At 40.5% G+C, this 18,118-nt stretch overlaps 1 protein-coding gene across 1 annotated transcript in view; it reads left to right on the forward strand.

The window, feature by feature from the left end:
• The first annotated feature begins 299 nt into the window (after positions 1-299).
• The window catches only part of NKD2 (NKD inhibitor of WNT signaling pathway 2), a 420,097-nt gene continuing 402,278 nt past the window's right edge, over positions 300-18,118 (forward strand). The window contains exon 1 of the mRNA XM_044065142.1: positions 300-358. The gene's annotated coding sequence lies outside the window, so the exon portion shown is untranslated. The remainder of the gene's footprint in view (positions 359-18,118) is intronic.

Consider the following 18,118-nt stretch of genomic DNA (forward strand, 5'->3'; position numbering starts at 1 on the left):
TGCCAAAAGTATAAAGATCTAATACACTTGCAGCTTTGAATCTGAAGACATCTGAAATTTGGAAACAACATAAATGCCTTGGCAGTTGTTAAAAAAAAATTCTTTTGGACCCAGACATTGTAACACAATAGCCATGCAGATGTTCAGCCTCTTTTTTGGGACTTGGTCCAAGATCTCACATCTCCAAAGCCTCAGTGTAGGAAATGCTTTGGCCTCGAGTGTTTGTTTTCATTGAGTCTGCGGCTGGAGAGCCTGCATATTCACTTAAATGTCCTGTTTTGTTTCCTCTTCTTTCAGGAGCTACTGAATGGGGATTTGAAAGAAGGGAATTTTGTGGATAACCAGTGCCCCCTAGAGGGTAAGTGATATCAAAACACAGCTACTGAATGGAATGCATTTCATAGTTTGTAAATGTGTAGAAGATGCATTTGTGTGCGTGTATGTGCATGCATTTGCATGTTTATAGCTAGAATAAGGAAGACCTGCACACATGCTGATTTAATGCTTATCTTTGCTGGTTCTTATAAACCTTGCATGTATTTTTGACATACATTATTGAGTGGTAAACGTCTTTTATTCATTTTACTTATTACTAGTTTAGCACGTGTAATCATAGTATAAAATGTGTGCATGAACCTTTACAGCTGAGCTCCATGACCTCTGAGTCATGACTAGTACTAATGGACAGTTCAGTATCTGAAGCGATGACATTGTTACCTCCTGAACTTTTATGGATCGCAGTTCCACCTCTTGTTATAAACACTGCTGTCAGGACACTCAGAGCAGAAGTTAAAGTAGAAGCATTTTAGGTATTAATCATTATATTATATTAATTGATTTATATCTCACATTGCTGTGAGAAATAAATGGGCTTAACTGTTTTATTTAGGTAATTAGATACCATGTTTAGTTTTCTAAGGCTTCCAGATTCTAGCATGCATCTGTCAGTGTCTTCTTTGAACTACAGTATGTGTGAAGAACTGTAGAATATTAGTTGAAACCTATTTTAAGAAAGAAGAAAAAATCTGAACATGTTTTCAATGTGTAGTTATCGCATCCATTGTTGTGTCTATATTTCTCATTTCAGACCATCTGGTTATCTGTTTATTTTTTTTTATAGCCACTGTATTTTAAGTTTTAGATCTGTATAATCGTAGCCAGCTGCAAAACACTACATCTCATGTAATGTGTTTAATAATAGTTACTGCAAAAAAAGTGTGTAAATTGATGAGTCTGTCATCAAGTTAAGTATGTGATTAGTAGGAATGTAACAGTACAGCTGTAAGTACAACAGGTAGTAATCACTGCAGACAGGATGCACTTAAGTACAGAATGGTAGAAAATATTTTGTCAGTACCTCAGACAGGTGGTTACTGTTTATGTAAAGATTGGTAAAGTGCGGTAATTTGTTGGCAGAGAGAGTGAGTATACCCATAGTGTAGTCATTATGTCTGTTGTCTTATTTCCATGACCCAAAGCTGTGCTTGTGTCTTGTCTTCTAGCATGCTGCTTCAAGCTATACCTAGACATATCCCAAAAGTTTCTGCCTGATATGATGTTAAGAGGGGAATGACTGAAAATGTTTTCTCAGACGTTTCAAATTCAGAATTCAAAATTCGGTTTATTTACTTGCTTGACAGTTAAGTATGTTTTAGTAAAAAAATTGTCAGACATATGCAAGTGGTATGGATTCAGTTTTGTCTTATGTTTTCAATGTTTTTTACCTAAAAATCTCAGTAATGTTGAATGGTAGCATATGGAATACCACACTGTATGCCATTCTGTGTTCCAGAATGACATTGGATTGCTAGAATGTAGCCCACTGGTAGAACTACTACTGTCATAACTTCCTTTTCCTTGCTGGGAAGTGTTTACTTTTGTCTGTATACAAAAGCATGACTGCATAGACTCTGTAGTTGCAGTTCCTGTCCATTGCTGTAGCAGGCTTGGGAGCAATAAGTAAATGAGGTAAGAAATGGCTGGCAAGTAGTGTAAGACTGTACCTGTCATCCATCATACTGATGTTGTCTGGATGTGGATTGTTAAAACTGGGACATCAGCAGAGAGTAGCCCTTTTCTCTGAACCTGCTGAGTGGATTACTGGTATAGTGTCCACTACAGAGGAGTGGTAGGCAGATTGCTTTAAAAGAAATGCGAGAGCAGGATTTATTTCCTTATTTGGGATTATAATGAACAAAACTGTAAACTGAAAGAAAGAGAGTTTAATTTTCTAGAGAAGAGTCACGGTCTGGGGCACTTAAGAGTTGGACATAATCCACATATGTTAGAGAGAGAGAGAGGAGTTAGTATTTTTGTCGTAATCATCTGTGTTTTAAGAGTTTTGGAAAAGCATTTTTGGTAACTGAAATATTGTGTAAAGTTTCATTTTTATTTAAAAAGTAGTTTAGATGTCTTATTCTGAATTCTTTAGATGAGTCTCACAACTAATAGGTGCAAAACATATTCCTTCTAAAACTAGTTACTTCCACCTTCTGCAAGGAGGAAATTTTAATGAAGTGCACATATCTTATTTTAAATGTAGAACATATTACTAAGGTAAAAGAATAATTTTCAGAACACTGCAGGAAAAACAAAAAAAGTTTTGTCTTGGGGTTCCAAATGCCTATAGGTCATGGTATTTGTTTCTTGCATTTGAGCAGAATTATTTTTGTTCTTGGGTATAGAACCTGCAAATTGCCAAAAACTGTCTTTCTCACTGTGTCTATCTTTATTTTTGTATATTTCATACCATCAAAGTTCCTCGTTACAGATCAGTATCCATGTATTGCTTTTACCCTTTCTCTTGTGCTATATTGTGGGCCACAATATAGCACAAGAGAATGGGTAAAAGCAATACATGGATACTGATCTGTAACGAGGAACTTTGATGGTATGAAGTATACAAAAATAAAGATGTGGCTGACAGGGGTACATGGACCAATCCACTTATCCAGTCAATACATGTAATTCCTACTTTCCCTTCATCAGCACTGTCAGAAGAAAGCTAAACTAATCAGTACAAAAAAGCAGCTCCAAAGATATGTGAAGAGGAATACAGGCAAAGGCACCCAGATATGAAACATTTCACAATACAAAAAATAAGATTACAAAGAGGAATGTAGAACAGAGAATCGGTAAAGCTGAAGTTAACTAGAACCTGAAGTTATGGAGTACCTGTGAAGTAAAGGATTTATTGCTGAAAGAAGTCTAACGCAGGTTATGTCACAGAACGATGGAACAACAAGTCCCCAAAATAAGAAGAATCAGGTGGAGCGGGACGACATGGGGAAGAAAGAGATTTAATACGGTGCAATATTTATGCAAAGGAAAAAGCAAAACTAATCAATACAAAAAGGAGCACCAAAGATATTTGAAGAGAAATAGTGGCAAAGGTATCCAGACATGGAAATTTTCAAAATACAAAAAATAAGAAAACAAAGGGAGAAAGTAGAAAAGAGGATTAGTAATGGAGCAGTAACAGAAATAGAAATTGAGGTAATGTATTACCTGCGAAAGGAAGGACTTAGTATAGAAAATCCAACACTGGTAACATCGCAGTTTGATGGAACAATGAGTCGCCAAATTAAGGAGAAACACGTGAAATGGGAAGCATCTAATCACTTGCCACATGAAGACACTCTGGAACCTTCAGTAGTAAACCAGTACAAAAGTTCAGTTGGAATTGCACAGCAGGGGATGGAACAGGAAACAGTGGCAACTCTTAACACAGTTAGCGTTGTGGAATGATAGACCAGTGAGTTCTCATATGAAAGAGCAATGGATGATGCAGGATGCAACTGAAGAGAATATGTCACAGGAAGATATTATGGAAATTTCTTTAGCATGCCTGCAGGAAACAAAAAACAAAGAATGTGCCCTCAATGTAGAAGAAAATGATCTAAGGGAAGAGTTGCTTGATGTAATAGAAATGGATATACAGGAAGTCAGTAAGACCCAAAGTGTAAGTCTGATAAAACAGATAAACACAGTAATCAAGACTATTAACAGGAATTCATGTGATATAACAGAAGTAAATAGTTATTCATTACAGTGCAGCAAAATTAGTACTAGATAATGTTTCACCAGAAAAACACAGAACAATGTGAGAAAGGAAGGGGAAAAATCAAATGCCATCATGGATGCACCGAATAGAGAAAACTATAAAGCGATTAAGAAGTGTCACTGTTAGAAGAGTGTAGAAGAGGGAATAGATCAACAAACATACTTAGGTAAACGTGATAAAAGACATGTGTAGTATCAGAACAGACCAGGATCTGTTGTACACTATTGCAAATAATAAACTAAAAATATCAGCACAGGTAGAAAAACATGGAAGATATACAGCTAAATATAAAGGAAAAGTACAAAATAATTAATTCATTGATGACCCAAAAAAGTTTTATAGAAAATTGGGAAACAAAGGGAAAGGAATACAAACCGCACCAAAAAAGAAGAAATGTTCACATTTTGGAGACATATATGCAAAGACCCTGTCGAACATAACATGGATGCTGAATGAATAGAAGAGGTAAACAAAACAGTAATGTACAGTATCTGAAATGGAATGAAGCAATGGACAGAAAAACTGAAACAAAATTAAGGTAAAGTCCTAAATGGAAAACCCCAGGCCCAGCTGCAGTACCTAACTTCTAGGTTAAGATATTAACATCTTTACACGAAGATTTAGCCCTGAGTAAGAACTACTTATATGCACAGTCCAAACAGACACCAACCTGGTTAACAAGAGGAAAAATGATACTCCTCCTTAAGAGTGAACTTGCAAGCTGTTCTACAAACTATAGACCAATAACTTGCTTTCCGATGATGTATAAACTATATACTGAAATTGATGCTGACAGAGTTAATAGTCATTTAGAGCAAAACTCAATACTGGCAATAGAACAAAAGGGTAATAAAAGAAAGTTATATGGAGTGAAGGATCATTTGTTGTTAAAGTCATAATGGAGAGTTGTAAAAAGGGTAGAATCTAAGTATGGTATGGATCTGAGGACAAATTTATTGGATTTCCCCAGACAAGTGGCTAAGTACTCCATTCATTGTGGCTGTGTTTCTGTGGGTGCAGCATCCATGGCAGCAGATGCACTATGTCTTCTGTGGCTGTTGGGTACCCTCAGTAGGCATGGAAGAACCACTCTTGTCAGTCCTGGGAGAGGGAACAGGGAAGGCTTCCCTGTTTTGTCAAAATGCTTTTTCCTGTCAAAAAGAAACAGAAAACCAAGCCTGTTTCTACTCCTTCAATTTTCTTAGACATGAGTGGTTTACTGGGTCAGTCTCAGGGTTTGATTCAGGCTGTTAATCCTTCTTTTAAAGTAGTTTCTGGTAAAAGAAAGAGAGATACCTCTTTTCCTGGAGAGATGCAAGATTCTGATTCTGAACAGGAAGATGAAGAGACATATAAAGGTTTTCTCCTCAGATTCCTGATTCAGACTCAGAGGAGAGCTCAGTTTCTGATTCTTCTTCGGGGGGGGGGGTCTCTTTCTCTGTGACTGTTAGAATATTCCAGTGTTTTCAGTGGAATAAAACTGAGGTTTCTCAGTCCCTCAGAAAATACTTAATTGTTACAGAAGGAATTTCCAGAGCCTACACCCATTCCTCCTGTTCTGTCTACTTCAAAGGATGTGTGTGTTACTGCCTGCAATTTTCCTGATAGTCAACCAGCTGCCCCTAAAAAGGCAGACAGGATGTACAAAGTTCGTCAGTCTTTTAAGTTTTTATACACTATTCCCAAAACCTGACCCAGCAGCTATAGCTTTAGTTGATCCCACCGTTGCTAAATGCTTAGTTAATTCCAATTCTGCTCTTTCTGATAAGGCCAGGAAAATTATTAATAAGTATGGGAAAATTGTATACGGCTGCAGCTTTGATTTTCAGAAATTTGAATTGTCAGGCTCATATGTTAATGACTAATTAAGAAAGTATGAAGAATGTTTTGTTTGCAGTTTCTTCTTGTGAGGAAAAATCTACTTTAAGTAATTTAGTTTGTGTATATGTGTATTGTGTATGACTCTCGAGTGGCGTTCAAAAGACATGCGTAAATGGGCGTGCCTTCGTTGAAGGTTGGGCATCGGGCTGGCACCTCTGCACCATAAAATCGACTGCCAATCATTAGCGGACCGGAGTTCCGCTGTGGCGACCCCTAACCGGGAAAAGCCGAAAGAAAAACAACAATATGTGTAGGACTCTGTTAATACTTCTTCCAGGAGGTTTGCATGGCTGCATTCTCAGAAACTCCTAGATGATACTAAAAATGAGATTTTACATTTCCCTTTAGACAGTGGTTTAGTTTTTGCCCTCCTGTGCTGCAGAGGTCATCAAAAAGTATGACAAAAGGGATAAGCTGATCCAGGGAATCTTTATAAGATTTTACAGCTCTCCTTTTTCAAATAGTGTAAGGGATTCTGTAACTCCGCATCCAGTTAAAAAAAAAAAAAATAAATAAACTGTGCCAACAAAGTACAGGTAAACAGACGTTTAAGAAGAAGTGGCAAGGGTGTTCCAAAAATAAGTCTCTAACCTCCCAAAATCAAGGACAGGCCAACAAGTCTGAATGACTGTTCAAGAGACCTTGTGATCCCCTTCCACCCTGGGCATTTTCTGTTCCAGAAAGTCTGAACCTCTATTTTTCTGTTTGCAACAGATAGTTTCAGACAAATGGGTTCTGAAGATCATTTATAAAGGTTACAGATGGCAGTGGGAGGAAATTCCTCCTTTCCGGGGGGGGGGGGGCATTCTTATGGATCTTTCTTTCCTAAACCTGTTTCTGATAGTGCTCACATTCAAAATGATGTCACTTTACAACCTGTTACCTCTTCTTCCTCTTTAAAGTTTCCTGGTAACCTTGGATTTAAAGGATGCTTATCACATTTCTATTCATCCAGACTTCAGATGTTTCCTTAAAGTTTTATGTATCTAGATTACTTTGTCAGTTATCTGCCTTAACCTTTAGGCTATCCACTGCACCAAGAGTGTTGACAAAGTGTCTAGCTGCATTTATAGCTCATTGCAGGCTACATGGTATCCACATTTTTCATATTTAGATGACTTGCTTATCCTTGCAGAGTCTTTGTCAAAGTGTCAGGAATCTCTGCTTGGGTGAGAGATCTCTTATACAAGCTGGGATTTCAAGAGAACATTCAAAAGTATTTCTTGACTCCTTCTGACAGGATTCTGTTTCTGGGATGTTAACTAGACACTACAATTTGAAGAGCTTTTCTTCCTCAGGAAAAAAAAAGATCTATATCTAGGTCTGTTTCTGGGGTTTTCCACTCAGACTTCTGTCACTGTGGGGGAATACCTCAGGATTTTGTGTCTCATGGCTTGTATTATTCTCATAGTACTCTGGCAAGACACCACATGAGAAAGATACAGTGGTATCTGAAGTCTCTTTAGTCCCAGCACCAGCAGCCCTTGTATTTTCAGATCCCAATGCTGGGGTTTCTCATCAGGGAAATCAGTTTGTGGAGACAACAGATATCCCTAAATCCAGGTCTCCCCTTCTTCCTCCCGGTTCCAAAGCAAACATTCAACACAGATGCCTTGGACTTTGCTTGGGGAGCAGTTCCAGGAGGGATAATAGTGCAAGGTGTGTGGGACAACAAGGACAGACGTAAGCTCATAAATATAAAAGAAATGCTTGCCCTGAGCAAGCCATTCAAATCTCTGAGTCATCTTTGGTCCTCGGCAGGTATTTGAGTTGTTACAGACAATACTACAGTTGTGTGGTATATCACCAAGAAAGGGGGGAACCAGGTCGCACCCCCTCCTCTGCAGACTGTGTTATCTTGAGATATAGCTCACAGCACAGTCTCACTGTACTGGCATCCTCCATTCTGTGAGAGCAAAACTTTGTGGCAGACAAGCTAGGGGGGCTCTTCCAAGATTTCATGTATCTCTGAGGAATTCTTCAAGGTGACCTCTTTGTCTCCTTTCTGAACAGTCATCTCGCAAGATTCTACTCCAGGATTTCATACAAGAAGGCCTGGAAGACAGATGTATTTTATTTTCCTTCGGATAGGAATATTCCTATATGTTTTTCCACCATTTCCACTAATACCCAGGGTACTTCTGAAGATTCATAAGGAATCCCCCAAGATCATTGTGGTGACTCCCTTCTGGCCCAGGCACTCATGGTACTCCCTTCTTTAGGAAATGGCCAGGGGCAGTTACCACAAGCTTCATCAAAGACTAGATCAACTCATTTAAGAACAGGTGTGTTTGATACAGTCCAACATTTATCACTTTCAATTGACTGCCTGGATGATAAGGTTAGGCACCCATTTACTGAGGATGTGCAGCAGAGACTAATAGAGTCAAGAAAGTTTGCTACAAAAAAATCATATAATATCAAAAGTAAAACATTTTCTAGTTGTTGCCAATAACATAACCAGCACCCATTTGGGGCTAGTTGTGCTCTGTTTTTTACAATATTTGCGTGAGTTGTTAATTCCATGGCCTTTCTAACTCCTCTGTCAAGGTTCATTTATCAGCCATTTCAGCATGTCTGCTTATGGATCATCTTCTTTCAATGCATTCTTGCATCAAAATATTTTTGAAAGTTATTTTGCATAATAGGCATCCAAGAAAACCAGTGGCCCCTTCTTGGGATCTTAATTCTGTGCTAGCAAAGCTAGCACTTGCTCCATTTGAACTAGCTTACCAGGTGACTTGAGGCTGTTAACATGGAAAACACTTTTATTGATTGCTCTGACTTCTGCAAGAAGGTTATATGAGATGCAAGCGCTTATGGTGAGTCATCTCCATCTCATTTTCCACAGGGACATGGTTTCTTTGAGAAGTAATCTTTCTTTTATGCCTAAAGTGGTATCTGAGTTTACTTTAAGCCAGGCTATCCATCTCCCTGATGTTCTTCATCTCACATTGCTGCAGTCCTAACACTTGGGGTAGTCCGCTGTCCCAGTCGGCCCGAATACCAAAGTATAAGGCTGACGTCGGTCAAGGCGCATTAGTCTGACGTCAGGACGTCAGGGTACAAATGCGCATGACCGACGTCATATCCTCAGTCTTTTTTGCCGCATGGTCCGATGCAGAAGCAGTATTGCGAGTGCAGGTTGGCGTTCTGAAATTTTCTGAAGTCGGAGTTTCAGACCGAATCAAAGTTGGCTAAGTACCCGTTGGGAATATTTTGGTTTTTCTTGCCTCAGTATTTAACGGATGTCAGAAAAAGTGAATAACTGTATTTCTTGTGGGAAACAGATACCTCATACGGCTTACCATACCTTGTCTATACCTTGCTTAGGGCCTGAGCACCTCGTTGTTGGATGTCGCTCTTGTGCTAGATTTAACAAACGCACTATAAAGAGAAGATTAGACTGTGCCAGGTTACTTTTTGGGAAGCGTTGTAATTATAAAATGCCATCGGGTGCTCCGACGCCCGCTTCGTCTAAAAAGCGCAAGGACAAAGCAGCAAAGCCTAGGTTGGAAGAACCGTCTGTCCCGGACGTCGGTTCTTTAGAGGGCTCGGTGGAGCCGGAGGTTCTGCCAGAAGTTTCTTTGGAGTCTCAGGGAGAGACTTTACTGTTACAAGATGTGTCCTCTCAGGAGGTAGGCCAGGCTGAAGGGGCTTCTCAGGTAGCTGTTCTCCCCTCCCTTTCTAAGGTGGTTAGGCCCTCCCCTTCTGTTTCCAAGGCTTCTTCGAGAGGCAGGCCAGGTTTAACTTCAGTGGGTGTCTCTCCTAGTTCTTCAGGGTCTCTGCCTAAGAAACATATGCTGAAAATGGCAGAAGATTTGATTACTATGATTAGTGGTTCTATGCCCCCTCCTGATAAGAGGCCTAGGGTGGAACCTGAGCTTGAGAGTTTTGAACAGTGTTCGGGGGCTTCTGAGTCTTCGGCTGAAGACTTACAGGAGTATCCTCCTTATTCTGATTCTGATGTAGATGATTCTACCCCTTGACTTCTCCTCCTGAGGATTTTTCTTTTCAGAGACTCTTCATTCCATGAGGGAGCATTTTAAATGGGAAGGTCAAGATTTCTCTGATTCCAGGAAAAGGCTTAGGGAATTTTTGTTTCTACCCCAGCATAGGCCTTTGGCTATACCTCCTGTTCTGGATGTGGTGGAAGATGTTTTTGCAGAGGCTTCCCTGAACCCTGATTCTTTGCCTCCTGCCCCAGTTAAACCGGATAGGTATTATAGGGTGCCTGAAGCTCATAAGTATCTTTTAAGAGTCCTAGGGCAGACCCAGAAACTGTTTCTCAGGGGCCTAAAGGTGTTAAGGCTTCTGTTGTTAAAAATCCTGTTCCTCCTGATAAAGAGGCAAGGACTTTGGATAGATGGGGAAAGAAGGTGTATACTTCTTCCACTTTAGCCATGAGGGCTTTGAATTGCCAGTTCCACATGTTAAAATACCAAAATTATCTCCTTTCACAATTGAAGTCTAAGGTGGATGCTCTGGCGGAAGGTATTGAGTGTAAAGAGTTGCAGGATTTAGTTCATGTTTCTGAACAGGTGGGTAAGCATTCTTTGCAATGTGGTTTTGATGCTGTACAGGCCTCTTTGAGGGTGGCTGCCACTGGTTCTGTTCTTCGCAGGCACGCCTGGCTGAGGGATCAGAATTTAGCTGAGCATGTTAAGACAAAGATTTTGGATGCTCCGTTACAATCTGATGTGTTGTTTGGTTCGCCTGTGGAAGCAGTTTTAAAGAAAATGGAGGACAAGGCTAAGTCTATGCAGACTGTTAAAGATTTTTTGCAGGTTCAGCCTCCGAAGTTTAGTAGAAATTGGCCTACTAAGGGGTGGACATATCCTTCTTATGATTCCCAGTCTAGGGGTAGGTCTAGACGTGGTAGGGGCAGAGCTCAAGGTTCTTTTAGGCCTAGAACAGGAGTTCACCTGCTCAGTCTTCTGGTGAGGGCAGGGGTCAGTCCTTTCGTAAACAGACCCAATGACCTGCCTTTTCAGCTGCCAGAGCCTTCTCGTCTGGCAGCACCTTTGGGAGGAAGGCTGGCACTTTTCAAAGAAAATTGGAGTTTAATTACCCAAGACAGATGGGTATTGGATATCATTCACCACGGTTACAGGTTTTATTTCCATACCTTCCCTCCTTTCAAAGGCATGCCAGACATTCCTCCTCTACAAAGAAAAGAGACTCACAAGCAAATTTCTCTGTTACTCCAAATAGGGGCCATTCAGCCGGTTCCTGTGCCAGAAAGGGGCCTAGGATTTTATTCTCGCCTGTTCCTAGTACCAAAAAAGGGGAACACGTGGAGACCAATTTTGGATTTATCTATCCTCAACACTTATCTGGACATTCCCAAGTTCAAAATGTTGACGTTACAACAGCTTTTACCTCTGCTGGGAAAAGATCACTGGATGGTAACTTTAGATCTCAAGGAGGCTTACCTTCATGTGCCTATCAGACTAAGTTGCAGGAAGTATCTGCGTTTTCGAGCTGGGAATTCCCATTATCAGTTCTCTGCATTGCCCTTTGGCTTATCTACTGAGCCCAGAGTATTCACAAAAGTTCTGGCTCCAGTGATAGCTTACTTCAGGCTACAAGGAATACAAATCTATCCTTACTTGGACGACTGCCTGATTCTGGCTCAAGAAAAGGAAGACCTTTTTCAGCATTTGGAATATGTGATAGCAGTGCTAAGATGCCTGGGGTATTCTGTGAATGAAATAAAGTCCAGTCTAGTACCCTCTCAAGACATGTGCTTTCTGGGTGTGAGACTGAATACAGCAACCCAGATGGCCTTTTTAACCCCGGACAAACAAAAGAATCTTTCCCTTTACTTCCATCAACTATCTCTTCAGTCCGGGCTGACTGCAAGGACAGTCCTTCAAGCCTTAGGGTTCATGGCATCTTGTATTCTGGTGCTTCCCAATGCCAAACTGCATTTGAGGAAGCTGCAATGGTATCTCAAAAATGTATGGACACAGCACTGCCAGGATTTGGACACTGTCATTCAAATAATACCTTGCATTCAAAAGGAATTTTGTGGTGGACTCAGGAATGTCACCTAAACAAGGGACTCTCTGTGACCCGGCCAGAGGCGAGTCAGATTCTAACGACAGATGCCTCAGACATAGCTTGGGGAGCTCATCTGAATGGAAAGTGGATACAAGACAAGTGGCCTGCCAGACTACAGCATCTACATATCAACATGAAGGAGATGTTAGCAGTCCAGTTTGCATTAATGGCTTTCAAGGAGTTACTTCTTCCAGGGCAGGTGTTGATTCTAACAGACAACACAACTGTCATGTGGTACATCAACAAACAAGGGGGAACACATTCTTATCCTCTATGCAGGCAAGCAATGATTTTGTGGGAGACTGTGCTCAGCTTGCAACTAAATCTTCAGGCAAGGTTTCTGCCGGGAGCACAGAACTCCTTAGCAGATGTGTTAAGCAGGCAAATCATGGATCCCCACGAGTGGAAACTGGATCTTCATGTATTTCGAAAATTGACAGTGTCATGGGGAACTCCAGACATAGATCTGTTCGCTTCTCCACTAAACCACCAGCTGCCAAAGTTTTGCACGAAAAGGTTTCATCACACAGCTTGGAAAGTGGATGCTCTTTCTTTCAGTTGGAAAAATCTTCATGTGTATGCCTTTCCACCTCTGCCTCTCCTCCCAAAGTTACTCCTAAAGGTCAGACAAGACAAGCCAAGGATGATTTTAATAGCTCCAGATTGGCCTCGGCAACACTGGTACCCATTACTGAGGAGTCTGGTAAGGAAGCCTCCATGGCCTTTACCTTTGATTCCACACCTATTGTCTCAGAGGGACGGTCATCTACTCAATGTCAAGCTTCACTCTCTTCATCTAACAGCCTGGCATATTCTGTTTTGAGCCACAGCAGGTCTCAACTTCCTCAACAAGTTTTGAATGTGATTATGGAAGCCAGAAGACCTAATACAAGGAAAGTGTACGCAGAAAAATGGAAGAGATTTTTATTTTGGAGTGCAGCAAAGGATTTGGAGGTTTCTGAGCCTAATATGAGTGTGGCTCTTCAATATCTTACTGAGTTATTGGACAAAGGTTTGTCTTTCTCTTCCATTAAGATTCATGCTGCAGCAATTTCAGCTCACTATGATTGTGACCCACCATTGTTTTCTCATCCTTTGTTCAAGCAATTTCTTAGAGGGGCAAAGAATATAAGACCCCCACGTAGAGCCCCTACATCTGCTTGGGACCTCAATTTTGTGTTGGAGAAACTTACCCTACAACCTTTTGAGCCTCGGCTACTGCTGAATTGAAATACTTGTCATGGAAGACTGCTTTTTGTTGGCCATTACTTCTGCAAGAAGGGTTTCTGAATTGCAGGCCCTTATGGCGGTTGAGCCTTTTTGATTTTCCATAAGGATAGGGTATCATTACGTACTAATCCTTCCTTTATGCCTAAGGTGGTCTCTAGTGTGGCTTTAAACCAAACTATTCATTTGCCTACTTTTTATGCAGATCCCCAAAATAAGGGGAAAAGATTTTGCACACTTTAGATGTACACAGGCAGTTGCGTTATTATTTAAGCAGGACTAAGGATTTTAGGCAGTCTCAGCAGTTGTTTGTTTCTTTTGCTTTGAGTTCTCAGGGCAAGCCTGTGTCAAAACAAACTATTTCTAAGTGGATTGGGTTTTGCATTGCATTTTGTTATTCCCATCATGGCAAGGAGATTCCAGCTGGGATTAGGCCTCATTCCACTAGGGCTACTGCCACTTCAACAGCATTTCTAAGGGGTGGCAACTAAGGATATTTTGGAGGCAGCTACTTGGAGTTCAGTGCATACTTTCTCTAAGCATTACCACCTTCCTCTCTACTCTAAATCTAGGGCTGGTTTTGCCACGGCTATTTTGCAGGGCATGTTGACAGCTCCAGCTTCTTTATGATTTGCCAGCCTCCCTTACCTCTGCTTTGGGATTCTACCCAAGTGTTAGGACTGCAGCAATGTGAGATGAAGAACATAGTACAGTTTTGTACCTACCATAAATGTAGATGTTCGAAGATCCACATTGCTGCAGTCCAATTTACCCTCCCTCCTTCCCCTCTGTGTTTAGGGGTGGTTGTGTGGGTGGGGTTGTACTTTGTAAATTTGTATATATTGTACATATATTTGGTACAGGAGTGTTTGGTGTTTTTTGGTTTTGGCCTTATCTTTTTAGGGTCTTCTGACATCTGGGGCAAGAAAAGACTGAGGATATGACGTCGGTCATGCGCATTTGTACCCTGACGTCCTGACGTCAGACTAATGCGCCTTGACCGACGTCAGCCTTATACTTTGGTATTCGGGCCGACTGGGACAGCGGACTACCCCAAGTGTTAGGACTGCAGCAATGTGGATCTTCGAACATCTACATTTATGGTAGGTACAAAACTGTACTTTTTCTTTCATGAACATAAAAATTAGGGTGAAATGATATTCCATATCTTGACTGCCCATTTAAACTCATGTTCTGTCTAGGCAGGGGTAAATATTTCATTTATTCGGATCAGTTGTTCATTTCTTGTAAAAGTGAGAAGAAAAGACAACTTGTGACAAAGTAGAGTATTTCCAAATGGTTGTCTAAGATTATTATCTTTTGTTATGCTCACCACAACAAAAGTATTCCAAGCAGGATCAAGGTTCTTTCGACCAGGGCCTTGGCTTAATCTATGGCTTTTTGGAAAGGACTGGATTCAAGTATTGTAGAAACAGCAACATACTATAAGCTTGATTCCTTCTCTAGGTTTAAATCAGGGTTTGCTAGGATCATTCTCTAGGCTTCCTATTGAAATGTCAACACATGAAATGCCAAGTGGCGGTACGCCGGAAAAAAAAAAGACAGAAAACACAGGAGAAGAGCGAATCTTAAAAATTGCTCGTCTCTTTAAAACTTGTTTTTGCAAGGGAGGACAAGCCTCCCTGCACCACCATGTGAGGGATAAGCCCCCCCCCCACATCCCCCTAACTTGTATATACCAACTCCAAGATCACCATATCTTAGAGAAAAGGGAATATTCTGTGAAATGTCATCTCAGACTTAGTATATACAAGTCCGTTCTTTCAGCCATTCAGTCTCCACGTTCTGGGACTTGCTGTAGCAGGTCCCAACATTTCAGATGGTTACCCATTCTCCAGGGCTTTTGGACTCTTCTCCTTCCACCTCCCAAAATTTGTAAGCTGTGATAATCTACCCATATAGCTTAGGCTATTGCAACAAGATCAATATGAAGACCATAGTACAGTTGTGTAAGTAAACTTACCATAAAAGTAGATGTTTGAAACATTCACTGCTGCAGTAGCCTCTTCTCCATCCCCCTTGTTTCTCAATGTGTTGGGTATGCCAGGGTGTGATTCTTTGTTTTGTTCCTCCTAGTATTGTTCTTTCAGGGCTCAGCTTCCTTCCTTGTTGGCAGGAAAGCTCTGAAGGGCATGGAGCCCAAACTTGCCTTTTAGTCAGCTTAGCTCTTGCTCCCGCACTGTTCGGTACATAGAAGGTGCTCTGGAGGTTTGGAAACTGGCTTTTAAATCCTACGCAGGATATAATGTCATATAGCTTAGGCTACTGCAGCAGTGATCATTTGAACATCTGTTATGGTAAGTTCATTACACAACTGTACTTTCTTTCACCTGTCAGTCTTTGGGAGCTCTCAGCATTATCTCAATAGTAAGTACTACTGCAGCAGTGATCTCTACAAAGAATGTAATACAATTGTGTAAGAATTTGCTGTAATAGTAAATGTTTGAGTAGATCACTGTTGCACTATTTGTTTCCCTTCCACTTTCTTTTCTTTTCCTTGTGAATCTTGGTGTTTTATTGGGGTACCATAACCCTATGTAATTACCTCTTCTTCCCTCCAGGTCTGCTGAAGTCTGGATAGACTTAGGGAACCCAGTTCCTCTTCAGGTATGGGAGTTCAGTTTTTCTAAGTTCCTTGCCCAGAGAATTTTATTTATTTATTTACATTTAATACGCGGATATTGTCCGACTGGGCAAAAACAGAAGCCTGTTTTCAGCGGAGACCTGGGAAGAAAAACTCCCAAGTACAGTTACAAAAATACAAGTAAATAAAGTTTATAACAAGTAAAACACAATACATAGTACAATAAAGATCATAATGTATACATAAGTACAAGTAAAGATAAAAGCAGCTTAACTTTTTTTTTTTTTTGGGTAGGCTGAGTGGGTTTAGAAAACATCTTAGCCAGAGGAAGTGCAGGAGCATAACCAATGATTAGAGAAATGTTTTGCAAGGAGTTGTTTGAAGTTATGAGTGTTAGGAATAGATAGTAGGTGCTGGGGAAGGGATTGTCAAGATTTGACTATGGTGTGGCAATATAGAGAATCACCATGGAAGTTGTAGGTTTTGATAATTTTGATCAAGATTTTATCAGCAGACCTGAGTGAGGTAAGATTAGTGTAGAGCTGAACAAGGTCGAATAGGGCTGGGCAATAGTCAGGTTTATGAATAACAGAGTGGGCTACAGTTAACTGGTTTAGGATGAGTAAGTTTGGGAGTTCAATCCAGATTAGTTTTTGTAGAGCTATGCAATGGTGAGATCTATAGGGAGGGTTAGCAGCAAATGTGGCGATTATATCATAACAGGCTTCCAGGTTATTCAAGTCAGATTTATGAAGGTTTGTGGAGATCTGAGAACAGTAGAGAAGGGTGGATAGGAGGTGAGTCCTGACATTGGCGATCCTGGCATGATTTGATAGGTATGGTTTAGCCCTATACAGAGCTCCTAGTTTTATGTGGACTTTTTTGATTGTTATTGAAATATGTTTGTCAAATTTTAGGTTGGTGTCTAGGGTGACACCGAGGACTTTTGTTTGTTCGACGGGTGAATTTTTGTGCCACTAGAGGCAAAGATTGAGAGATGTGTTTGTTGTTTTCTTTTTGTGGAATTTGAAAATACCATCAACTTAGTTTTGTTAGGGTTTAAAATGAGTTGATGGTCTGATAGGTATTTTTCAATGTTATGGAGGGCTGTCTGAGACTTTTCTTGGAGTTCATTTAAGGAAGGAGCGGAGCAAATAAGGGAAGCATCAACTGCATATTGAATGATAGAGGCAGGTGCAGCTGCAGTATAAAGATCATTGGTAAAAATAATAAAGAGAAGTGGTCATAAGACAGAGCTTTGTGGGACACCTACATTAATGGGTGAAAGGGGTGAAAGTTTGTTTTCCCAGATGGTGGCTTGTTTGCGGTTAGAGAGATAGCTGTGAAACCAGTGTAGGGTATCTGATCTGAAATTGAGGGAGGCAAGTTTGTTGAGGAGAATTTGGTGAGATACGGTGTCAAAGGCTTTTGACATATCAAGGAAAGTGGCTGAGACAAGGTGGTTATTGTTTTTAAAGTGGTTTATTGTATTGTTGAAACTTAATAGAGCAGTAGTAGTACTGTATTTGGGGCAGAAACCATGCTGAGTTGTAGATAGAAGGTTATGTCTTAGGAGGTAGTCTAGTATTTGATTATGTAGACATTTTTCTAGGATTTTGGAAAGTGGTGAAAGTATAGGTCTATAGTTATAGGTCAGTAGAGGACCCTCCTTTGTGCAAGGGTATGACATGAGATATTTTCCAAAGGATGGGGACACAGTGCTCAGAGACAGAGTGGTTAATTAGAATATATATAGAATAAGATGTAGTTGTAGCAGTAAGTTTCAGAAATTCACCAGGTAATTGGTCTGCTGCAAGGGTACAAGGTTTTATTTTGGTTAGGAGGTTTTGCATATAATTAGTTTGGATCAATTTAAGAGAGAATAGAGGAGTAGTGAGGTCAGTAGGTGGAGGTGGTACAGAAGGAGTAGAGTTGGCAGTATTGTTAAGCAATGAGGTGATGGAAGTGATAAAGTGGTTATTAAATTGTGTAGCTATACAGTCTGTAGAGCCATTAGATGTTGGGGCTGGAGTGGATGGTTTTCCTGGGTTTAGGAGGAGGTTGATTGATTGCCAGAATCTTTGGAGGTTATTTTGGTGTTTTTTTTGTCATGTGTAACTTGCTTTTTGGCCTGATTTCTGAGTTGCTGGTAGGTTACATAATTGTTATTTTTATCTTTGTGATAGCGAGTCCAGGCTCTGTCCCACTGTTTAAGTAGGAGAATAGTATCTTTAGATAAGTAAGGAAGTTGTTTAGACTTAGTGCGAATTTTTTTG

The sequence above is a fragment of the Protopterus annectens genome, chromosome 3.part0, assembly GCF_019279795.1.
Source record: "Protopterus annectens isolate FY-2018-M chromosome 3.part0, PAN1.0, whole genome shotgun sequence".
Classification (NCBI taxonomy): domain Eukaryota; kingdom Metazoa; phylum Chordata; order Ceratodontiformes; family Protopteridae; genus Protopterus; species Protopterus annectens.